The sequence below is a fragment of the Neoarius graeffei genome, chromosome 1 (genome assembly GCF_027579695.1).
Source record: "Neoarius graeffei isolate fNeoGra1 chromosome 1, fNeoGra1.pri, whole genome shotgun sequence".
In the NCBI taxonomy this organism is placed as follows: Eukaryota; Metazoa; Chordata; class Actinopteri; order Siluriformes; family Ariidae; genus Neoarius; species Neoarius graeffei.
The window spans coordinates 16494964-16521386 of NC_083569.1; the positions used below are offsets into that span (position 1 = coordinate 16494964).

The following is a 26423-nucleotide window of genomic DNA, read 5'->3' on the forward strand; positions in this document are numbered from 1 at the left end:
TTTCGACTGAGATTCCAATCTTCCTCAGAAGAGTCATTAGTCCTTAAATTAAATTCATTATAGACGTGAACTTAAAATCATTGTTTTATTTTATGGCCTTGGTGCCCTGGCTTTTGGCCTTCGTGCCCTCAAAAAATTGACAGCACAAAAGGCCAAGTGGCCTTGCCCCTAAAATGATGAAATTCCAGACCTGCATTAGAGACTCTGCTGAGAGATTCAGTTCCTCTTCCTGTAGTCCTTAGGGGCTGGGCTCTGCATCAATAGCACCGCTCTGATATTTTTTTCTGGGGAAAGCCCTGCAGAGGGTATGACATAGCTGCGTACAATGTGCTTGATGTGTACCTCCCCAAAAATATAACTGCATGTTCCAGCATTGCAGACCACAACAACTGTAATTAGTCTGCTTGGTAGCATCACGTTTCCGGCTGCTCCTCCTTCTCCGTGAAAATTGGAAATCTGCCATCATGATATTGTGTTAATATAAATTGTGAGAATCTATAGCAGTTGTAGATCATTATATCAACCAGGTTAATCCTGCAGAACTTTTCTTTTTTTCTTCTAACAGACTTCCAATAAATACACATTGTCAAGGGTGTAAACCATAACAAATCAGTAACAGTAATCAAACATCCATCAATTAGTGATGAATAGAATTGTGGATTTAAACACTAATTACAGTGGAGTGAGAGGCTGCATATAAATATGCTCACATAGGGTGAAGTTCTAGCCCAGACCCCAAGGATACCACACACACAGCAAACATCAAGAAGAAAAAAAGTGCAGTGTTCTTGGTGAAAAGTACAGCCCAAATGCAGTTATAGCACTCCTGTGAAAGACTACTATCCTTGATCCAAGGTATAGGTGGCACATTTGGGATGCAGGAAGATGCCAAAGTCCAAATTTTAAGGGCGATTATGTATATGAGAGATGAAGGTGGCAACAGTGATGCCAGCAAAGACTGCAAAGGTTGATTTTACTCTTGTATAGAATCTACACCATAGGTATAGTGCACAACACTGCATCTTTTTGTCTCTTGATATTTGCTGAGAGTGTGGTATTCTTGGGGTATACTAAAGGATTTCTCTCTCTAGAAGCGCCATCACAGGAGGCACCGTTACCTAGTTGTCCAAAGACAGAACATCAGAAAAATTATTGATTGTTGTTAGTTGCACTAAAGATCAACACAAATCGTTCTGAAAACCATTACAAATGGCATCAACATATGGTTTTGCTATGGCTGTTGTCTGGCTACCATGGGCTTGCTAAAGATTGAGCTAAGCATGCTATAATGTATACAAAAATCCAACATGCCCAGCACAAAATGGCAACCACAAATACACATTTTGGTGCTTGGATTCCAGTTGTTTCTGTGAATTGCAGCAGGGTCAAATATGATAAGGCAGTATCATCTCAGATTTTTTTTTTTCAAACTTTGTCTATGTGATGAATGGGTCCCAAAACTAAGGCCTGTGAATTTCTGTTTAAATCCTATGTTTTCATATTTTTTTCAGCCCTTGATATTATTTCATTGTCATAGCCTCAGAAACACCTTATCTGGGAAGCCACATTTGGACATTGAAATCTTGGACTCCAGCCCCTTGAGATCCTTGACCTCAACCTTGGCAGACTATTTGTTGCTGTACCTTACTTTGGGCACAGTGTAAAAATGAAACATTTATTGGGCCCTTTCGTCAAAGTGAAAATAAATTGTAATGCGACAGCATGCAAAAACATTCTAGACCATTGTGTCTATGCAAGTTCATTTTAAACGTTCTAGGCCATTGAGTACTTACAACTTTGTGACAACAGTTTGGGGAAAAACCAGATATGGGTGTAATGGTCAGGTGTCCACATACCTTTGGCCATGTACAGTACCAGTCAAAAGTTTGGAAACGCCTCTAATTCAGTGTTTTTTCATTATTTAAAAATTTTCTGAATTGCAGAGTAATATTAAAGTCATCGACATTATGAAGAAATATATATGGAATTATTTGGTAAACAAAAAAAGTGTTAATCAAGCCAGAGTATGTTTTATATTTTAAATTCTTCAAAGTAGGCACCTTTTGCTTAGATGACAGCTTTGCACATCTTGGCATTTTCTCAGTCAGCTTTACGAGGTAGTCACCTGGAATGGCTTTCAGTTTACAGCTGTGCCTTGTCAAGAGTTAATTTCTTGACCTTTTAATGTGTTTGAGACCATCAGTTGTGTTGTGAAGAGGTAGAGTTGGTATACAGTGAATGGTCCTATTTGAGTACTGTTCTAATCCATATTATGCCAAGAGCTACTCAACTAAGTAAAGAAAAGTGACAGTCCATCATTACTTTTAAGAAATGAAGGTCGGTCAGTCCGAAAAAGTTTGGGATGAGTTGGGCCGCAGAGTGAAGGCATAGCAGCCAACGAGTGATCAGCACCTCTGGGAACTCCAAGATTGTTGGAAAACCATTTCGAGTGATTACCTCATGAAGCTGATTGAGAGAATGTCAAGAGTGTGCAAAGCTGTAATCAAAGCAAAAGGTGCCTACTTTGAAGAATCTAAAATCTAAAACATATTTTGGTTTGATTAACATTTTTAAGTTTACTAAATGATTCCTTACGTGTTGCTGCATAGTCTGGATGACTTCAGTATTAATTTACAATGTAGGAAAAAAAAAATAAAAACATCGAATTTGAAGGTGTTTCCAAACTTTTGACTGGTAGTGTATACAAACCATCCACTTGAATAGGAACAGCTGTACACCTGCTCATTTATGCAGTTATCCAATCAGCTGATCATGTGGCAACAGCACAATGCAAAACTAGACAGGGACACTCTAACGAGTGCAAACCCTGCCTTTTCCCTATTAAAATACATTGGGCGAAAATTTCGAAGTTCTGCCATGACCTTGACCTTTGACCTCCAAAATTTAATGGTTTCCTTCCTGGGTGATTGGCAACACGTGCAAAATTTGGTCCAAATCGATCCATTGGTTCTTGAGATATCTTGCAGACACAGACAGACAGACAGATACACACACACACAGACTGACGCAGGTGAAAATAATAACCCCTCCGACTACTGTCGGCGGGGTTAAAAATCAGGCAGCTACAGGTGAAGAGCTTCATTTCATGTTCACATCAAACATCAGAATGAGGAGAAAGTGTAGGACTCTTGAGCAGGGCAATAGAAAAGCGTTCACCACACCCTATCATCTGGAGATCATGAGTTTGAATTCCTATGTTGCCATAGCCATTAATGACTCAAGGAAGCAAAATAGATCATGTCTCTAGGGAGTGGTGACATACTCACTCTCCCCTGTCAACCAAAAGTACCATTAGCCAATCATGGGCATATGAGCTAATGCATATGGAAGTATGCTTTCCTCTGAGTCTGTAGCCCCCCCCCCCCCCCCCCCCCCCCCCCAAACACTGCATGAGAAAAGATGCAGTTGGCTGGCTTCACGTGCCTTGGAGGAAGAACATGATGTCCTTCACCCCTCCCTGGTTGGCAGCTGTCATGTAATGGGGGAGAGGCTGTCTGGTGGGTGGAAATTCACCATGATTGGATATGGCCAAATTAGGGAGAAAATGGGGGAGGGGGAGAGAACATGGAAAAAAGCGCTTGTTCTCTGTTACCCCTTTTCCACCAAATCAGTTCCAGGGCTGGTTCGGGGCCAGTGCTGGTTCACAACTCGTTCAACTTGCAAGCCAGCTGAGAACCAGTTTGCTTTTCCATAGCTCGGGGTGCTAAGGGGAGCCACATCATTACATCACTGTATACGTCAGTTACGTCGCGCGTTTGCATAAACCTTGGCGCGAACATCGAAGCAACAAGAACATAGAGAAAAAGCAGCAGCAACAATAATAATGGATAACTTCGCGTTTGTACAGCTGCTGCTTCCGGCTTTACGGTGCTTCATTGGGATCAGAAATGGCGCCTTCTCGCGGTCTTGCGATTGTCATTGGTCAACAACAAACACCACCACCCCCACCCCCCCACCCCCGCTGACGTAAGCGGTTCTTTCCTCTAGCCCAGCAAAGAGTTGGTGCTACCCTGGAACCGTTTTTTCTGGCCCAGAGCCAGTTCTTTGTTCAGTGGAAACAGAAAACCCGGTTCCAAACTAAGCACTGGCCCCGAACCAGCCCTGGAACTGCTTTGGTGGAAAAGGGGCATGTGACTTTAACTGGAATAGTTCTTGGTGCCCGATGGGTATTGAGTATTTCAGAAAGTGCTGTTCTCCTTGGGGTTTCACACAGAACAGTCTCTATAGTTTACATAGAATGGTGCTTCAAACAAAAATCATTTTACATACACACACACACACACACACACACACACATATATATGTATGTATATATGTGTGTATATGTATGTATATATGTGTGTATATGTATGTATATGTGTGTATATGTATGTATATATGTGTGTATATGTATGTATATATGTATGTATATATATGTGTATGTATATATATATATATATATATATATATATATATATATATATATATATATATGGGCGGCACGGTGGTGTAGTGGTTAGCGCTGTCGCCTCACAGCAAGAAGGTCCTGGGTTCGAGCCCCGGGGCCGGCGAGGGCCTTTCTGTGTGGAGTTTGCATGTTCTCCCCGTGTCTGCGTGGGTTTCCTCCGGGTGCTCCGGTTTCCCCCACAGTCCAAAGACATGCAGGTTAGGTTAACTGGTGACTCTAAATTGACCGTAGGTGTGAATGTGAGTGTGAATGGTTGTCTGTGTCTATGTGTCAGCCCTGTGATGACCTGGCGACTTGTCCAGGGTGTACCCCGCCTTTCGCCCGTAGTCAGCTGGGATAGGCTCCAGCTTGCCTGCGACCCTGTAGAAGGATAAAGCGGCTAGAGATAATGAGATGAGATATATATATATATATATATATATATATATATATAATGCTCTGTTCCGCACTGAGTTTAGATCCAAGATACAACAGTAAAAACAACAATGTCAAAATACTGTGTGTATATTTACCAACCAACCAAATGCACAAACCATAAATTAAACAAATAACATGTTTGAAAAACAATATGATGCACTTACTAGGAAATGGTCAAATTTGAATGCAACAGGAAAGCAGCGTTCCCCATAAATATGTAGAGATATGCCTGTGCCAAACAGGGTGGCTGGTGGTGGTAGCCCCAGAGCATCCTTAAGGATTTTTAAGCCAAAAACATGCTCCTTGAAAACCCAGCCATCACTTTTGTGACTGTATGCCCCAACATACCCCATTGCAATGGGCATCACTTGTCACTATTAGAAAAATATACAGTTTGTAATTAAAATAGTTGTTGCCGGCGTTTGGTGGGGCTCTGATACAGGACATGCTTGTTACCAGCATGTAAAATCTCCATCCATGACCCTTGTTTCGTCAAGTGCTCCCATACTCCTCCATCTTTTTCCTCGTCTTGTTCTTCTTCCCAAATCAGCATTAAACTCGTTAGTTCATCATCTCTCGAGGTCACCATGTTGCAAACTGCCCTGCATGCATTTTGTGTTCTTTTTCTTTTTTCCCCCAGGGGATTGTCCTAATTTTAGACCATGCTCTTCGGCACTCCTGGAAGGTCAGATGGGGTATTACAATAAAGTTGTAGTGCACATGCATTGATTGTGCACAGATGCATGCCAGCAACAGCAGAAACTTGAGTATGTTTTGGAGACATCCATGTGCACATCTGTATTTGCATTGCTCGAAGCTGTGTCCACAGAAGTACTCTCAGGCCCTGAGACTATCATGGGCACAGGCTCACCCAAAATGGACAGCTGAAAATTAGGAAAAAAAAATGACCTGGTCTTTTTCCAGTCTCATTCAGTGAGTCTGTAATCATGGTCACATCAGATTATTGTTCTTGGCTGACAGGAGTGGAAACTGATGTGGTTTTCTGCTGTTGTAGCCAATCCACCTCAAGGTTTGTGTTAGGGCTGCACGATTATGGAAAAAATGATAATCACGATTATCTTGATCAAAATTGTAATCGTGATTATTAATCACAATTATTCTTGATGTTAGGGAAATCACTTAAATTTTATTTCACTATATTCAAACTAGGGGTGTGCAATCTGACGATATAAAATCGTTAAGAATAAGAACGAGTAGATCGCAGACGATCTGCCAAAGTGGAGAAATCGTATAGATCGCCTTGGCCAATGAGCGCAATAACTTTTTTTTTTTTTTTTCCCCCCTTTGGGTACAATAACTTGACGTTCTATGCTGGTTCCCGCCGACGCGGCAGACGTAAGACGTCCTTAACCTGTAGAGGGACTGAAAATCCGCGATCGCGGAAAACGGGCGGAAATTGCAGAATTACCGTATTGGCCCGAATATAAGACGACCCCGAATATAAGACGACCCCCCCTTTCCAGGCTCATGTTTTGGGAGAAAAAAAATGACACCAAATTTCATATAGAAAACTTATTTATTTGAAAATCAATCAGTTTTGTCTGTTTATAATTCATTGAGGTAGAGGATTTATTTTTCACATTTACCACAAGATATTGCACAGTAGCCATAGTATGAACACTTTGCTTAAATGCCAAAAAACACTTTGAGGCTGAACTACAGCAAGCTTTAATTAAAACAGAATATTGCTACCATCTCCTATTCAATTCATCAGATTTAGGCCTAAATGGATCCCATGCCAATGGAGCAAAACATTGCCCAAGAAAGCAGCAAAAAATACAAAGAAGAATGAACTATTGCTTAAAACAGCAAAACATGAAAACAAACAGCCACTAAGCACAAAGATCTTCTGCATCGCTATCACTCTCACTATCGTCGTCACTTTGATGTTGCTGCACCAGTCCCTCCCACAGGATGTCGTCATCGGATCCATCTAATGCATTTGATATGCAGCACTTCTTGAACCCATGAGCGATGCTGTCTGGCGAAATGGCATGCCATGCCTGCAGGATCCACTCACAAAGCAGGCGCACCGCAGGCTTCTGAATTTTCCCCGTTGGTGTGAGTGCGTGGTTACCTGACAGGAGCCACTCCGTGTACTTCTTGCGTAGATTATCTTTAAAGGGCTTGTTGACGACAACATCCAGCACCTGCAGTTGGCTCGTCATTCCGCCTGGGATGATCACAAGATCCCCGTTCATTTTCTGCACTTGTGCTTTCACTTGCTCCGTTAGGTGGCCACGGAAAGCATCCAGAACGAGCATGTCCCGCTTTTTTGAAAGCGCACCAGGTCGCCTACCCCACACAACTTTCAGCCAGTCTACCACCAGCTCAGTGTCCATCCAGCCCCTCTCCTGTGCACGCACAATAATGCCAGCTGGCATGGCCTCCTTAGGGATAGTCTTTCGCTTCAAAATCAGGTAGGGAGGAAGTTTAGTGCCGTCCGCAAGACATGTCAACATGACAGTGACCCTGCTTTTTTCATTTCCCGTTGAGCGCACAAGGACTGATTTGTCACCTCGCTTTGCCACGGTCACCGAAGATGGCATATAAAAAAAAACAGGGGTCTGATCGGCATTGCCGATTTGGTCGAGGGGATAGGAGTGCGTTTTCCTTAATTTAATGATATGCCGCTGAAAACTCAGCAGCTTGTCCTCGAAGTCTGAGGGCAGACGCTGGGCCAGGCTTGTTCGGCGCCTCAGTGATGGTCCGTTGCGGCTCATCATTCTTTTGACCCACCCCAGGCTCGCCTTGAACTCAGCTGGGGGGATATGACAGACTCGTCTGTCAATTTCCTCGAAACGACCGCTTTGAGGTCCACGGAAAGCTTTTCTTTGACTGTTAGCATTCCGAAGACGGTCTTTTTGTGCTCGCCACCGACGAACATTGCACTCCGTGACCCCAAATTTTCTGGCAGCCTGACAATTATTGGACGATTCCGCCACATTCACTACCATCATTTTAAAATTGGCGTCATAATTCCGTCTAAGCATTTGATTAATTTGTCCTGACTTTGAACCACTTCGTTTAAGACAGTCTCGTGTCTTCTCCATTTTTATTTTTTGTTGTGATAATGCGTGAGGGACGGTGGCCGATTCATTATTTTGTTGTTATTACAAGTCAAAACACTCGTTGTAAAATGTTGTTTTCGATGGCATTTTGTCTAGTCCACGAATGTAAGACGACCCCCCCCCCTTTTTAGATCTATTTTTAGAGCAAAAAAACCTCGTCTTATATTCGGGCCAATACGGTATGCATCTGAAACGGAACTTATTGTCAGAAATGGAATCTACACATTCTAAGCTTGGGGAGGCTGGAGCCGCCGATGAGAAAACGAAACTAAAGCCGAGCACCGTGGCTTATCGTCGGGCTGGAGCCCGGGATAGAAACAAAACCTAAGTGGAGCCCCGTGGCGCGGAGGCGCGCCGCGGGGCTCCGCTTAGGTTTCGTTTCTATCCCGAGGTGGCGCACCGTGCCCGCGCTGGTTCTTTGGGCAGAGTGCAGAGGTCTCTGGCTGTCAAGTTTGGGGAAGGCTTCTTTAAGTATAAACTACATTTCGAGCACAAGAGGCTGGTGCTAGCAACATTCAAACAGCCACAATAAAGCTATGCAGAAGCCTCCCCACCACCAGTCTGGACCATTTTCAAAAAGCTATTTGGTGTTTTGATACTTAAATCATTTCAAAATAACCGAAGACTGTGTGTTATTCAACATTTCATATTTTACTTTCTTTTTTATATTCTAAGAATGCACTTTATCAGAGTGATGTTTACTTAGTGCTGTTGTCTTCACAACCAATAGTGCACTTTATCAGTGACTACGTTTACATGCACATCCAAATCGAGCTGCTGTCGGTAATCGAGCTGAAGGTCCCAGCAGGGTGCCAGAGAAATCCAATCCTACATGCACAGTGTTTAAATCGAGCTATTGTTATGGGTGCATTGTGCACCCGAGCCACAGGTGGCGCTACACGCCCCATCGTGTTGGTACACTTCCGGTTGTTGTCATGAAGAAGAGCTATTCAAGAGTATAAACAAAGTGACTACAGGTGGAAATTAGCATGCACTGCTATAACCTGGTACAGACATCTGTCCTGACCACAAGGATAATGTTTAATTTGTACACTGTCCCTTTTAAAAATAAAATAAACTCTAAGAAGAGTGTTTGTAGTTTGTATGTACGAACTGAAGTGTTCCTAATAAAGTGGGCGGCTAAGGTGAAGTGTCATGCCGACCGAGGCTGTTTTTTCGACACAATTCACAGCTATGCAACAGCTGTACAGATGTATTTGGTGATACAGTAAGTGAGCTAAATTTTAACAGTGCAAACAATGCCACAAAAAGAAAAGATTCATGCCGTTGTCATGATTCGTTGTCATGCCGACCGAGGCTGTTGTGTTTCCCTTGTGGTCTTGTCACTTCCGGAAGGGACAGTGCTGAAGTAAGTAGCTCGAATACGTAGCTCAACAGGGTTTACATGCACTAAGTAGCTCGGCAGAAATCGCATAATCTAGGTCGTGTAGCTCGATTCCAAGAACTCAAGTTCGGTTCAATTTCAGCCGAATTAAGGTGTATACATGGCATTTTGAACTTCGATTTCAGTCGAGCAACGGCAGAAATTCGATTCTCTCTATGTGCATGTAAACGTAGTGAGTGTTATCTGTGTGTTTACAATGTTTGCACATGCAAAATTGCTACTATTAATTAAAATCTGTTCAGAAAGGTTTGTAGCGCCAAAATCCCTGTTTTTTTTTTTTTTGTTTTTTTTTCGATGGAAGATCGTGATAAAAAATCGAAATCGAGATTTTATGTTAAAAAATCCTGATATGACATTTTTGCCCACCCCTAATTCAAACAAACGATATGAACAGCTTTCAGTGCAGAATGAAATTTAAAAGAGAAATTCTGATTTCCAAATGACAAATAAATGAAATTTATCCAAGAAATTACCAAAGGATGAAGGAACTGAAAACTCAGTTGCAACAATTACATAGCATTATACTGAGGCCTACAAGTTTTTAGCTAGAAAGAGCAGCCTATCAACATGCTCTGGCTTTAAACATGAGCGAAGGCAGGTCACAACATTGCCTCCAGTGCTAAATAGTCTGTTGTTCCGACATAGCTTTTCTCTCTCACCTCAATCTGTTACCTACTCTCACGCCATTAGAGGGCGAACCGACGCATGTAAGGTTTCATTACTCCGCCTAAGGCTTGCTTGCTTATTTAGGCGGAGTAATCAAGTTTATTTGTACAGCGCTTTTAACAATAAACATTGTCACAAAGCAGCTTTACAGAATTTGAACGACTTAAAACATGAGCTAATTTTATCCCTAATCTATCCCCAATGAGCAAGCCTGTGGCGACGGTGGCAAGGAAAAACTCCCTCAGACGACATGAGGAAGAAACCTCGAGAGGAACCAGACTCAAAAGGGAACCCATCCTCATTTGGGCAACAACAGACAGCCTGACTATAATATTAACAGTTTTAACAGGTATAACTCTCAACTGTCCTCATGGGGCTGTCCTTCACAGGAGTGGGGCGATAAAACTCCGACCAGACACAGGGCACCAGGATGGATCAAGCAGGTCCGAGGGGCAGAAGAGGCCAGCATCTCAATCCCAGGATCAACATGTAACTCAGAGGGACAGATGGGGGGGGGGGGGAGAGAGAGAGAGAGAGAAAGAAAACACGTTGTTAGGTATGCCCTAAAAATGACAAGTATTAAATCTGTGTGGTAGGCTCGCAGAGACGAGAGTCTTTACATCAGGCATAACACACAATGGCATGTTAATATGGTAAAATATATCATTACCTGCTCTGGCTGGATGCTTGATTGGGTGATGGGAGCACACTCCTCAGCAATGATGAGATGCAGATGGGACCCTTTGGGCTGGCCAAGACAATTTAGTTACATTTCACCGGGTCTGGGACATGCGACAGAATGTCTGACGGCCGATTCCCTGCAGGCTACGATAGCCAGTCGAGGTCTCCACCGTCTCCACCAAAAGATTTCCTGTTGACTCCATGTAACTCAGAGGGACAGATTTGGGGTGGGGGGGAGGGAAAGAAAACACAGGTTGTTAGGTATGCCCAATGTCACCTGAATAAGTAGGAACAGTATACATATTGCACCGAGTACAAGCAGGGACTCCGGCAACTAACTATGACACCATAACTAAAAGGAGAGAGCCAGAAGGTAACAGGCATGAGGGAGCCCCGGGACATAAAGCAGCCAGCCACTACACCGTCAACAAACTCGAGTGAGCAAGCGAGTGGGGACTGACAGCATCCATACATCCCAGTTTACAGGGATTAAAGTTCTCCGGCACCATGCCGGATTTCCGGTTTGTAGTGATTGCCCGTGGATTTAAAAAAATAATAAATCGAAAATAAATTGACGGCAATTAAAAAAAAAAAAAATGACCGTCGAAATCCCTCTTGTGTTTGTCAGCCAATGGTAGTAAAGGAGCGCTCTGAAACTGACAGTATTAGCCAATCAGAAGAAGAATGGGGCGGGTCTAAGGAAAGCCTTTACCCCCTCCTCTCATTTCTTCCTTGCTTCGATGCGGTGCAGTGCTGAAGATCGACACGGAAAGTCACCTCGCGCCGTTACGGCTCCATTCAACGGAGAGAGGGTAAAAAGTAAAAAAAATAAAATAAATGAACTTTTGTGTTGGAGAGAAGGGCGAGGGAGAGAGAGAGAAAACGGAATTGCATGGTGGCGTGGGCAAAATGCAGTTCGTGAACTCTGGGGCAGATGTGACGACCCTAGAGAAAGGTGTTAAAAATAAACGTTCTATTGGTTTAAATAACATTTGTGTATTTAATTTGCCATTCTACTACTGATGTTCAAAGTTATTGAAATGGTGAAATTGTTAAATTATTTCAATTATTAAAACTTTTAATGCTCTCTAAATGCCATACTGAATTTCATCTACCTTTGTAACAGTTCACCTTGTGACTGTAGGTTAATTTATTACTTGTTAAGGACAACGCTGAGCACCAAAACTGGATATCAAAAGAAATGTGGTACATACAGGTGGTAGATATAGTAGATGCACTTTTGCCATCTTCTGGCCGTTTTTGGTATTGGATTTTCAAAAGTCAAATTTAATTTTCCATTCATGCAATCTCTGATCCCATGCCCCCACAAACCCCCTGGTATGGCTTGAAAATAAACACACAATCCAAAACACGTGCGCACACACACACACACACACATATATATATATTAGTTTCTTGCCTGTGTCGACAAAGTTCAGGCTCAGGATTTTTTTTTTGCTTTAATCCCTGAGTTTACCAAAACACTCTGTCTGAGGACCCTCCAGATCTACTCCTTTACCTCATAAACACCATTAACAAAAGGCTTGACTAAAATGAAACCTTACATGCATCGGTTCGCCCCCTAATGGTTTGGCGGAGTACTGGTCAAAAAGTGCTTGATCATATGCAGCAGAGCTCGGGTTTTAAATGGAAATAAATCGCGATTTTCATTTAATTTAATCGTGGCAGCCAAAATCGTGATTTTCGATTAAATTCGATTAATTGTGCAGCCCTAGTTTGTGTTGTGTGTTCTGAGATGCTTTTCTGCTGACTTGGGTTGTGAAGAGTGCTTATTTGAGTTACTATAGACTTCCCGTCAGCTCAGACCAGTCTGGTCATTCTCTCCTCAGTAAGGTGTTTCAGATGCAGACCCTTCACATACAGGATTTTTTTCCCCCCTTCTCCGCACTATTCTGTAAGAATCCCAGGAGATCAGCAGTTTATGAAATATTCAAACCAGTCTATCTGACACCGACAACCATGCCACATTTAAAGTCACAGTGATCACACTTTTCCCCCCATTCTGATGTTTGATGTGATCGTGAACTGAACCGCTTGCCCTGTATCTGTATGACTTTATGCATTATGCTGTATTGCATTATGCACATGACTGGCTTATTGGATTACTACATAAATGTACAAGTGTTTCTTTCTTTTAGGTGTACAAGTGTTTCTTTTAAACTGGACAGTGAGTGTAGTGTACAGTACATGTCAATAGTGATTCATTATCATAGCATCACCAACTGGAACCAGGAACAGATTTATAAACTGATCTTTTAAAAGCTTCTCTTAGATGTTTCATCAGATTCATACCAACTTTGGATGGCATAATGGCAAAATATCCATGTATTTATATTGTGAAAATTTTTCTCGTCTTCTTCCGCTTATCCGGGGCCGGGTCGTGGAGGCAGCAGTCTGAGCATGGAAGCCCAAACTTCCCTTTCTCCAGACACCTCGGCCAGCTCCTCGGGAAGAACACCGAGGTGTTCCCAGGCCAGCTGAGAGACATAGTCCCTCCAGCGTGTCCTGGGGCCTCCTCCCGGGGGGACATGCCTGGAACACCTCCCCAGGAAGGCGTCCAGGAGGCATCCGAAAGAGATGCCCTAGCCACCTCAGCTGATTCCTCTCGGTATGGAGGAGCAGCGGCTCTACTCCAAGCTCCTCCCGAGTGACTGTGCTTCTCACCCTATCTCTAAGGGAGCACCCAGCCACCCTGCGAAGGAAACTCATTTCGGCCGCTTGTATCCACGATCTTGTTCTTTTGGTCATTACCCAAAGCTCATGACCGTAGGTGAGAATCGGAACATAGATCGACCAGTAAATCAAGAGCTTCGCCTTTTGGCTCAGCTCCTTGACCACGACGGACCGGTAAAGCGACCGCATCACTGTGGAGGCTGCACCGATCTGCCTGTCGATCTCACATTCTGTCCTTCCCTCACTCGTGAACAAGATCCCGAGATACTTAAACTCCTCCACTTGAGGCAGGACTTCTCCACCAACCTGGAGAGGGCAAGCCACCCTTTTCCGGTCGAGAACCATGGCCTCTGACTTGGAGGTGCTGATTCTTGCCCCAGTGCATGCTGAAGATCCTGGTTTGAAGAAGCCAACAGGACATCATCTGCGAAAAGCAGAGATGAAATCCTGTGGTTCCCAAACAGGATTCCTTCCGGCCCCTGGCTGCACCTAGAAATTCTGTCCATAAAGATTATGAACAGAACCGGTGACAAAGGGTAGCCCTGCCAGAGTCCAACATGCACTGGGAACAGGTCTGACTTACTGCCGGCAATGCGAACCAGACTCCTGCTCCATTCGTACAGGGACCAGACAGCCCTTAGCAAAGAGCCCTGAACCCCATACTCCCGAAGCACCCCCCACAGAATACCATGAGGGACACGGTCGAATGCCTTCTCCAAATCCACAAAGCACATGTGGACTGGTTGGGCAAACTCCCATGAACCCTCAAGCACCCTATGAGGTATAGAGCTGATCCAGTGTTCCGTGACCAGGACAAAAACCGCATTGTTCCTCCTGGATCCGAGGTTCGACTATTGGCCGAATTCTCCTTTCTAGTACCTTGGAGTAAACCTTCCCTGGGAGGCTGAGAAGTGTGACTCCCCTATAATTGGAGCACACACTCCGGTCCCCTTTCTTAAAAAGAGGGACACCACCCCAGTCTGCCACTCCAGAGGCACTGTCCCCGACTGCCATGCGATGTTGCAGAGGCGTGTCAGCCAAGACAGCCCCACAACATCCAGAGACTTGAGATACTTTGGGCAGATCTCATCTCCCCCCCCCCCCCCCCCCCCGGTGTCTTGCCACCAAGGAACTTGCAAACCACCTCAGTGACTTTGGCTTGGGTAATGGACGAGTCCACCTCTGAGTCATCAGCCTCCGCTTCCTCAATGGAAGACTTGACAGTGGGATTGAGGAATTCCTCGAAGTATTCCTTCCACCGTCCGACAATGTCCCCAGTCGAGGTCAACAGCTCCCCACCCGCACTGTAAACAGTGTTGGCAGAGTACTGTTTCCCCCTCCTTAGGCGCCGGACGGTTTGCCAGAATTTCTTCGAGGCTGACCGATAGTCCTCCTCCATGGCCTCACCGAACTCCTCCCAGTTCCGAGTTTTTGCTTCCGCAACTGCCCGAGCTGTGGCACGCCTGGCCTGCCGATACCCATCAGCTGCCTCAGGAGTCCCGGAGGCCAACATGGCCCGATAGGACTCCTTTTTCAGCTTGATGGCATCCCTTACTTCCGGTGTCCACCACCGGGTTCGGGGATTGCTGCCATGACAGGCACCGGAGACCTTGCAGCCACAGCTCCGAACAGCCGCGTCGACAATGGAGGCAGAGAACATGGTCCACTCAGACTCAATGTCCCCCGCTTCCCTCAGAAGCTGGGAGAAGCTCTCCTGGAGGTGGGAGTTAAAGACCTCCCCGACAGAGTGCTTGGCCAGACATTCTCAGCAGACCCTCACCATACATTTGGGCCTGCCAGGTCTGTCTGGCTTCCTCCTCCGCAAGCGGATCCAACTCGCCACCAGGTGGTGATCAGTTGACAGCTCAGCCCCTGTCTTCACCAGAGTGTCCAAGACATAGGGCCGGAGATCCGATGAAATGACAACAAAGTCGATCATCAACCTCCGACCTAAGGTGTCCTGGTGCCACCTGCACTTATGGACACCCCTATGCTCGAACATGGTGTTCGTTATGGACAAACTGTGACTAGCACAGAAGTTCAATAACAAAACACCACTCGGGTTCAGATCGGGGAGGCCATTCCTCCCAACCACGCCCCTCCAGGTGAGGTGCAGCCACAGCTCCGAACAGCCGCGTCGACAATGGAGGCAGAGAACATGGTCCACTCAGACTCAGGCCCACGTGAGTGTTGAAGTCCCCCAGTAGAACAATGGAGTCCCCAGTCTGAGCACCTCTCGGTAGCTCTCCCAGGGACTCCAAGAAGGTTTGGCCCGTAGGCATAAACAACAGCAAGAGCCCTCTCCCCGATCCTAAGGCGCAGAGAGGCGACCCTCTCGTTCACTGGGGTAAACTCCAACACATGGCGGCTGAGCTGGGGAGCTATAAGCAAGCCCACACCAGCTCGCCGCCGTTCACCATGGGCGACTCTAGAGAAGTGGAAAGTCCAGCCCTTCTTGAGGAGCTGGGTTCCGGAGCCCAAGCTGTGCGTGGAGGTGAGCCCGACTATCTCTAGCTGGTACCTCTCAACCTCCCGCACAAGCTCAGGCTCTTTCCCCCCCAGCGAAGTGACATTCCATGTCCCAACAGCTAGCTGCTGTGTTCGGGGATCAGGTCGTCGAGGCCCCTGCCTTCGACTGCCGCCCAATCCACACTGCACCAGCCCCCTACGGCTACCTCTGTGGGTGGTGAACCCACAGGAGGTCGGGCCCACGTCAGCGCTTTGGGCTGAGCCCGGCCGGGCCCTGTGGGCAAAGGCCCGGCCACCAAGTGCTCGCATACGAGCACCAACCCTGGGCCTGGCTCCAGGGTGGGGCCCCGGCTGCGCCATACCGGGCGACGTCACGGTCCTTGATAGATTGTTGTCCATAAGGGGTTAACTTTGGATGGCATAATGGCAAAATATCCATGTACTTATATTGTGAAATTTTTGTTTTTTTAAATGGTGATAGTCAATTAACATGTCATTATGCGCAAAAAGGAAATGAGGCATAATTTCACTGTACATTGTATGACCCAAAATTTATGTTCAAGGATGATCAAAAAAAAATTTTATTTTTTAAATTTGTGGAAGATGGAGTTTGCCCATATCCACTAACAGTACTGAATGTTGTGGTAAGCAGGAATGTGAAATCCCTGTTAATTGCTGTTAACTGGTTTCATGGGGTTCAACTTGAATTTAGAAGGGTCATATCCTTTAAATAATTATGTCTTTGACATCATCTGATATACCTTATTACTTAAAATAATAATGAATAAGCACAAAGACTGAGCACACATTGGAAGCTGGACTGGTGACATAAGCTGTCAAGCTCCTTCCTTTCAGTGTCTGAACTGGGTCATCCCATATCAAGTCAACCAAATTTAGAAAACTTTCTCACCAAAAATTTTTCATATATATTTAACCAGTCAAATATACACACAAGTGATGAAAGCCAAAATATGAAAGCTTTTACATCTTGATTTACTGAGTTTCACCCATTTTTATTGAAGGAGGGGGCCCCCATTTATCAATTTTGCTTCTCATTTTGGAGCATGGTTGGGTATTTGAAAATGATGCTAAGTTTCCCTTATTTTTATTTTGTGGAAAAACATGTTGGTACGCTAAAAAAAATCTGGCACTTAATTCTGGAACCACAATCTTTGTGGTTAATAGTAAGTTGTAAATACCTGGAGACCAAGATAAGTTCACGCCTAAAATGTGCAGGGTCACAGGCAAGCTGGAGCCTATCCCAGCCGACTATGGGTGAGAGGCAGGATACAAGTTATGCTTATATTTACATAGGAATAACATCCATGAAATGTATCAGTCAGGAATTAGACCTCATCATAGCACATAGACAGCTCTGGTTAAAGTAGTAAACGACCTACTGTTGGCATCTGATCAGGGCTGTGTCTTGCTGCTTGTGTTGCTTGACCTTAGTGCAGCATTTGATACCACTGATCATTCCATTCTTCTGGATAGACTAGAAAATGTTGTGGGAATTAAGGGAATGGCTTAAGTCTTATTTAACTGATCACTATCAGTATGTTGATGTAAATGGTGATTTTTCTAGATATACTGAGGCAAAGTTTGGTGTTCCACAAGGTTCTGTCTTGGGTCCATTGCTTTTCTCTTTATATATGTTACCTCTGGGTGATATTATTTGTAAACATTGTATTAGTTTCCACTGTTATGCTGATGACACACAGTTGTATGTTTTGCAAAACCTGATGAGAGACACCAACTTAATAGAATTGAGTAATGTGTGAAGGACATTAGACACTGGATGCTTATTAACTTCCTTCTACTTAACTCTGACAAGACTGAAGTACTTGTACTAGGACCACATGCAGCTAGAAGTAAGTTTTCTGATTACACAGTAACTCTGGATGGCCTTTGTTTTTTCACGTGTAGCAGTTAAAGACCTCGGAATGATTATTGACCCCAGTCTTTCATTCGTAACTCACATTGATAACATTACCCAGATAGCTTTCTTTCATCTCAGAAATATTGAAATTTAATGTCACTACATGATGCGGAAAAACTAGTTCATGCTTTCGTTACCTCCAGGTTGGATTATTGTAATGCCTTACTGTCTGGATATTCCAAGAAGTGCATAAATAAGCTCCAGTTAGTTCAAAATGCAGCAGCAAGAGTCCTTACTAGAACTAGAAAATATGACCACATCACCCTCCGTCTTATCCACACTGCATTGGCTCCCAATCAAATTTCGTATTGATTATAAAATACTACTATTGATCTTTAAAGCACTGAATGGTCTTGCACCACAGTACCTGAGTGAACTTCTGCTCCTCTATGACCCGCCACGCCTACTTAGATCAAAAGGTGCAGGCTATCTGCTGGTACCTCGTATAGTGAAGGCTACATCAGGGGGCAGAGCCTTTTCTTACAAAGCTCCACAGTTATGGGACAGCCTTCCAAGTAATGTTCGGGAATCGGACACAGTCTCAGCATTTAAGTCTAGGCTGAAAACATATCTGTTTAGTCAAGCCTTTTGTTAATGGTGTTTATGAGGTAAAGGAGTAGATCTGGAGGGTCCTCAGACATAGTGTTTTGGTAAACTGGGATGTATGGATGCTGTCAGTCCCCCACTCGCTTGCTCACTCAAGTTTGTTGACGGTGTAGTGGCTGGCTGCTTTATGTCCCAGGGCTCCCTCATGCCTGTGTTACCTTCTGGCTCTCCCCTTTTAGTTATGCTGTCATAGTTAGTTGCCGGAGTCCCTGCTTGTACTCGGTGCAATATGTATATTGTTCCTACTTATTCAGGTGTCATTGGGCATACCTAACAACCTGTGTTCCCCCCCCCAAATCTGTCCCTCTGAGTTACATGTCGGCCCTGGGATCGAGATGCTGACCTCTTCTGCCCCTCGGACCTGCCTGATCCATCCTGGTGCCCTGTGTCTGGTTGGAGTCTCATCGCATCGCTCCTGTGGAGGATGGCCCCATATGTACAGTTGAAAGTCACACTTGGAGGACGCTCTGGACACTTACAGTAATGCTTTTATGGCTGAGGACTATAGTTGACTTGCTAACTTTAGGACTGCAGTTGCCATGAACATTTTTGCACTCAAGTTTCCATCAATGAAGAGTTTATGACATCAACGAAACTGACTTCATGTTAAAACTGTTAATGTTATAATTATGTTGTCTGTTGTTGCCCAAATGAGGATGGGTTGCCTTTTGAGTCTGGTTCCTCTCGAGGTTTCTTCCTCATGTCATCTGAGGGAGTTTTTCCTTGCCATCGTCGCCACAGACGACGAACAACCATTCACACCTACAGTCAATTTAAGTTCAAAGTGTTTCTTGTCATATGCACAGTAAGGACGTCCATTTGCACAATGAAATTCTTAGTTTGCTGTCCACCATGAATGCCAATTATAAATAAATAAATAAATAGGCGGAAGTAGTAATACAAAGTAAGGCAATATAGTGCAAAAATAAAAGCAACAAAAACACCCAGTGTAGTACAAAATAAAGGTTAATGTAGTGCAAAATAGGTAGTGTAATACAAAAATAAGTCAATGATCAGACGTAGCAGTAGAAGGGCAGTAATGTGTGAATGTGCAAACAATGTAACCAGATGTAAACAGTCAAGGACAGTTTACAGGGAGGTAATCCATGGTTATAGACTCCTGTCAGCTGTTCAGGAATCTGATGGTGGTGGGAAAGAAAGAGTTCTTTAGTCTGACAGTCTTACATTTCAGACTTCTGTACCTCCGGCCTGAGGGTAGGAGTGTGAACAGTCCGTGCTGGGGGCGGGTGGGACTTTGAGGATGAAGGCAGCTCTCCTGTGGACTCTGCGGTGGTAGATGCTCTGCAGAGAGGGCAGTGGAGTTTTGGTGATCCTCTTGGCAGTCTTCACCACCCTCTGCGTTTGCTGTAGTGCTGCCGTACCACACAGTGATGCTCTCAATCATGCAACTGTAGAAGTTGCTGAGGATCTTGGGTGACATACCAAACTTCCTCAGCCTCCTCAGAAAGTACAGCTGCTGTTGAGCCTTCCTAACCAGCTGTGTGGTGTTAAATGTCCATGTGAGGTTCTCACTGATGTGAACACCCAGGTCTTTGAAGCTGCTCACCCTCTTCACCTCAAGCTCCCGGATGAACAGTGGCCAATGAGGTCCCCTCTCCTTCTTCATGTCCACTATCATCTTCGTCTTGTCTGTGTTGAGGGTGAGGTTGTTGTCCTCACACCATGACACCAGACTGGCCACCTCCCTCCTGTAGGCCGTTTCGTCACTGCCAGTGATGCGTCCTATCACTGCAGTGTCGTCTGTGAACTTCGGGATGATGTCCTTGTGGGAGGCGAAACAGTCATGGGTGAACAGAGTGTAGAGGATGGGGCTGAGGATGCATCCCTGTGGGGTGCCAATGTTTGATGATGCTGGATCCTATTACCAGTCCTGCCAATCAGGAAGTCGATGAGCCAGTCACAAAGGGTGGGGTGCAAACCAAGTGTGGACAGTTTATGTATGAGTTTGTGGGGGATGGCTGTGTTGAAGGCAGAGCTGTAGCAACAAAGAGCATCCTGATGTAAGAGTCTTTGTTTTCCAAGTGGGAGAGGGCATAATGGAGGGCAGCAGCGATGGCATCTGAGGTGAACCTGTTGGGCCTGTAGGCATACTGCAGGGGGTCCAGGGTTTCCAGTATGCTGTTCTGAATATGGGCTAGTACCACTCTCTCAAAGCACTTGGAGATGATTGGAGTGAGTGCTATCAGCCTGTAATCATTCAGGCAGGTGGGTGGCCATCAGTTAGCCTAACCTGCATGTCTTTGGACTGTGGGGGAAACCAGAGCATCCGGAGGAAATCCACGCAAACGCGGGGAGAACATGCAAACTCCACACAGAAAGGCCCCTGTCAGCCACTGCGCTCGAACCCAGAACCTTCTTACTGTGAGGCGACAGTGCTAACCACTACACCACCGTGCCACCCTTTCAAAACGTGCACTCATAAAACAAACAAAAAACATTTGTCCCCGCCCCTCAATTTTTGGGCTGTTGTCATTGGTGCATAGGACACAAAGATATTTAGTGTCGGATTCTTGAACTCTACCAACATGTCTTTCCACAAAACCAAAATAAGAGACATAGGCACTTGGTAACTGTCAATTTCAAATCCCCAAACTTGTTGCAACATAAGAAGCAAAAGTGATTATTTCCCCCCCCAAATAAATAGAGTGTAACTCAGAAAATCAAGCATGAAAGCTTTAATATTTTGGCTATCATCAATTGTATGTATATTTGATTGGTAAACAGTTATCAAAATTAAAATATTTTGGGTGGGAAGCCTTGGTTGAGTTGACATGGAATGACTCGGCACTCTTCTTTTAACTCTCTGGCTTCCATTTCTTCGCACATTTTGTTTACCCCCTTTACTTCCTTGTAGCCTTTTTTTTTTTTTTTTTTTCCTTTTCCATTTCTATAGCTCTTACCCCATTCCCACTGCCATTGAAAATCGTATGTTTTCCGCTTTAAGCTATAATGGTTTCATATGAGAATGGGAGCAAAACAGCAAAGTCAAAATGTTAATCTTTTCTCTAGTGACCTGCTAACAATTACGAAAATCTTTTGCCATGGCTCTAGTGGGAATTGGAACCAACGGAATAACGTGACTGGCTGTGATGTTGCTGGAAGTGATGTAAATGATGTAGTGATAATGCGACAGAACTACTCATCAGAATGAGTAGTTCTATTTAAATCAACCTGCGGCAACCTAAAAACAAGCAAAGAAAACTGCAAATATGGCTGGAAATTGGATCAGCACTGAAATTTAAAAAACAAAACTGTTGGCTGTTTGTACTGAAGGTGAAATTGCTCAGCAGATCAGTCAAAAGTTTCGACGCCTCAGTTGTTTAATTTCAATTCAACTGGAAAAAAATCAATTTTTTTTTTTTTTAAATTAAGACACTTCCTGTCTTAAAGTAATGTTGGAGTGTGGTTTCTCTTTGCTGGTTGAGTGGTTCCAATAGAGATCTTGCAGTCACGTGACCGGAAAGTACACAGCCACCATCTTGTCAGTAAAAAACACAGCTGAATACTGCTGCACTCGTGTACAGTGGATCAATTTCAACCGACGGACTACACGGCTCATTTTTCTAATGAACAGACAACTAGATATATGTCTAAAATAAACGACCCTACAGATTAGTGACCCTTATGGCTTACCGGACGGAGTTTTCACGACCGTGTCAGTGGATTTTGAACTGCCAGAGGTGGAATACCCAGACGTGTATAATTACCTCATTAACTTTCCCTCGCTGTTCAGTGGTGAAGCACTGTGTACTTATAAATCTCTGGACAGTTATCTTTACAGAAATTCAGGATTTGTCAGCGACTCAGATGTGGCATCTTGTAAACAAGAAAATAATCCTCATTGGATGGGTAAGTCATTTAAGTATTGAGTATAGCACTGACCAGCCGATTATAGAATAAGGTAATTCCAGCTGTAATTCCAAATTGTCCGTGTTGTTTACCATGGATCTGGCGTTGGAGAGGTAGAGGCTTAGCAGTGGAGATTTGAGTGGCTGTTTTCTGAGCTTAGTCAACAGGCCGGTGTACCCTCCTGGATTTCGCGCATGCGCAGTAGGCTTGGTAGGACAAATCCAAGAGGTAGGATAACTTTACAGAACACCGGCTCTGCAGCCTCGCTTTTGCTTCCACTCCCAGCGCCGCCTCCTTTGCTTTGCTTCCGATAACAATCCACGGAGACCCCGCTGGTCTCGCTATCTCATCCGGAATGTTGTGCATGCGATGGAAATCGCTACAAACCGTCATTTTCTGCTGGAAACCAATGTCCAGTAAGTCCATACGGTTGTAGTGGATATTGAAGTCCGGTACAGACGAACAACACGCAAAAATACAAACAAAAAACGTGCACAGGTAGGGAGAGCTTGTAGTCGCAGCCGTTGTAGTAGAATTGTATATAGTAGGGTTTTCCAGAAGAAAAGGTAGACGTAAAAGCAGAAGTAGAACCAGAAGTAGAAGGCGGAAATATGGCGTTTGACCGACAAGATGGCGTCTGTCACAATCTGGATCGGCTATGAAGTCACATGCAAGTGCTCCATAGTGGAACCACTATTAGATAATGCCAGTAGTGTACAAAGCATCATCAAGGTAAACGCTGGCTACTTTGAAGAATCTAAAATATGAAACCTTTTTTTAAAAGCACTTTTTTTTGTTTACCACATAATTCCATATGTTACTTCATAGTTTTGATGTCTTCAGTAATGTAGAAAATGGTCAAAATACAGAAAAACCTATGAATTAGTACGTGTCCAAACTTTTGACTGGTACTGTACCTGGTGCTGTGGTGTTGCTAACTAGCTAATGTCTCAGCTTGGGCTTTTCACAACAATATGGACTTGCCACCTTGTTAATTATGTCATCTAGTCTCGCATGTTTTACCTGTCTCACAGGTTCTGCTCTAACAATACGTTAAATGCAGTCAGGTGGCAATACACAACATCCATTACTTTTCCGTTAGGGAAGACTGAGTGGGAATGAAAATTTGTTATTGAGCCAGTGTTTACCATATACAGTAACAGATTTAGTATGCGAAAGGTGCTTCTATCTGAGCTAGCTTGATAAACATACTTGCCACTTGTTTCACTAAGTGAAAATTAATCAGTATCTGTTATGGCAGTGTTTCCCACAGACCAGGTAGCAATTTGTGGTGCTCCACTGTGTTAATGAGGGAACCGTGCGTGGTGGTGTCATGGCGGTCGGTGGAGTCGGTCATTGGGGTGTATGCAAAGTGTTTACAGCGGGCGGTGTTCAAACACACAGTATTTTTCTTCAGACTCACTTGCTGGGACTATTTTAAAGCTACAAGAAGCATTTTGAGATTATTCAATTCAATCTAAATTCTTTTAAGTTCTTTAAGAGAAGACTGCTAAAACAATTTTTACCAGAACCCTGCCTGGTTTCATTCCTCAACCCAACTTTACATTACAGGGCAGGCCATTAGTTTGCTGGGCTTGATGTTGGTGGAAAACCTGTCTTTTAAATTTATGAAAATTACTCACCAAAATTGAAGTTAAAGTTTAGTTTTTACCTTAGTTTTTTGCCTTTTTGGTGGCAATCTTTCAATCATTCTTTAGTTGACACTCAAGGAATAAATTGCAAAAAACAAGCTGGAGGTTCAATACTCATCTGGGTTAAAGCAGCAAACATTGAGTGTCAATGAAATTATAATAGTCAAATAAATACGAAGTTATTATTAGCCTATGGGTATTCTACAGTAGCCTATCTCAACTACCGCATTTTATCTTTATCACATTGTTTGCTGCGTTTCCAACATTATAGGCTGACAGCTGGATGTTCAATATTGATAACGTTATAAGGCTAGCAGTTCATAAAGCGAGCATAAGGCTACCTTTTCTGAGTTACATACTGGGTAGGCGTGTTTGAGCACAGTACATCATACTAACCTTTGGTAGACTCCAGATATCGTTGACCGTCTTCTCTGTGCTAAATATCACGCAGCATTGGGTTTTCCTCTTGATGATAGCCCTCGAGCAGTATGCGTGGAGAGGAGGAGTGGGCGAATCAGCTGCCAGTGTGTGTGCGTATCAGTGATGGTTTATCTACTTCGCCAATAAAGCTAATAAAGATGTTTCTTAAAATATTCAGATTTTATGCTTCAGATAGCATCAACTAGGCATCCCCCCCTGCGAGTATAACATTTTATTTAGGCTAGTGGGAAATCCTTATTTATTGTGAATGTCAAGCCATTATTAATAACTTGCATGAATGCTGAAGTGGGATAAACGGGATAATGCAATAAGACCGGTTCCTCGCGTCAAGCTGCTACTGTATGCATCAAAATTGGTTTATAGCCTGACTCGGGATGTCCGTTTCATGTAAGCCAAGAAGGCTATGATAAAGCTCATCACGAGCACGACATAGGCTACCTTTTTAAAATAAGAGGTCGGAAGGCGAATCGGGAAGGCTGCATTATTTTTAATTAGCCTAACAGGCCTACTTGCAGTCCGGGTATATGCGCAACGGCAGGCCTGTGTACACGTCTCTCTCTCTCTCTCTCTCTCTCTCTCTCTCTCTCTCTGTGTGGGTGTGCGCGCGCGTGAACGAGAAGAAAGAGCACTATGAATGAACGGAATGATATGCAACGGAATTATTATTATTATTTTTCAAAATCGGGAGTCTGATTGTGTGGCGATAGGAATCCATTGTGTGGCGCTGCGCCACACAATGGTCCATGTATGGGAAACCCTGTATGGGGATTATATTCATAGAATATTTTAGCTACATTTATCATGTCTCACAAATGTGGATTGCTGCACTACCTAGCGAGATGATTTAGCCTATAGCTTCCATAAACTTAGATTAGTTGCTAGCTAGTGGTAGACAGATGCTAGTTAGCAAGTATAGAAACCTCAAACATACCAAGAATTATATAAAAACAGTAATTCATTGCATCATTAATCTAGTTCTTCACAATAAACCATTACTTTACTTAATTCCCATTGTCTCTGAAACTTTTTACATAAAAATCACATCAACTTGTCGGATTTTCCAACAATTTTCAATTCTTGGGTTGCATGATGCATTAATTTCCAAACTAGTCCAGACTTGTGAGAGTTTTACTTAAATAAACTTTTACATAATGTCAGCATCAACTTTAGTATACTTAGTTATATTATAATTTTGAATACCAAAAGCTGGGGTGGTAAGGCTTTTTCTTAAGGTGGCATTTTAACCCCATACCACCTTGGTTGATCCAACCAAGTTGCGCAAGTTGCACTCATGTTGAGAATGGTGAAAGGTGTGTACGAGAGATTTCACATTTGGTGGTGCACATCTTGGATACAGATTTCATTAATATAATGTATGCAAAACAGTAAGCCAGAGCCAAAATGATCAACCAGCAGGATGCTAGGGCAGTTCAAATAGCTCAATTCCAAGTGAAACCCACAGTGGTGACTATTGGCCCTTTTCCACTACCCTTTTTCAGCTCACTTCAGCTCACTTCAGCCCGACACGGCTCGCGTTTCGACTACCAAAAACCAGCACGACTCAGCTCGCTTCAGCCCTGCTTAGCCCCTAAAACTCGCACCGTTTTGGAGTGAGGCTGAAGCGAGCCAAAGCGAGCCGAGTGAGGCTGGGGGTGTGAGCAGACACTCCCCTGTGCACTGATTGGTGAGGAGGAGTGTCCTCACATGCCCACACACGCCCCGCGAGCACGCTGGGATCTGTAAACACCGTAAACCCGGAAGAAGAAGAATTACAAATTACGAGAATTTCTGAAGCCTTATGCGCCTCGCCTCATCTATACGCTCTTGCCAGTATCTGTCTGCGTTGTCGGTGACAACAAGCCACAGCACCAAGACCAGCAACACTAACGACTCCATGTTTATTGTTTACTATTCGGGTCGTGAGACTACCGCTTAAAAGCTCACTGATGTCACTGTTTGCGCTGCTTAACGACATCACGTGACGTCCACCCACTTTCGCTAACTCCACCCAATGTGTCCACCC

The 26423-nt window shown here is 44.1% G+C and overlaps 1 protein-coding gene across 1 annotated transcript in view; it reads left to right on the plus strand.

Moving 5' to 3' along the window:
- Positions 1-26423, plus strand: part of c1h14orf119 (chromosome 1 C14orf119 homolog) — a 62107-nt gene that overhangs the window by 4276 nt on the left and 31408 nt on the right. The window lies entirely within an intron of this gene.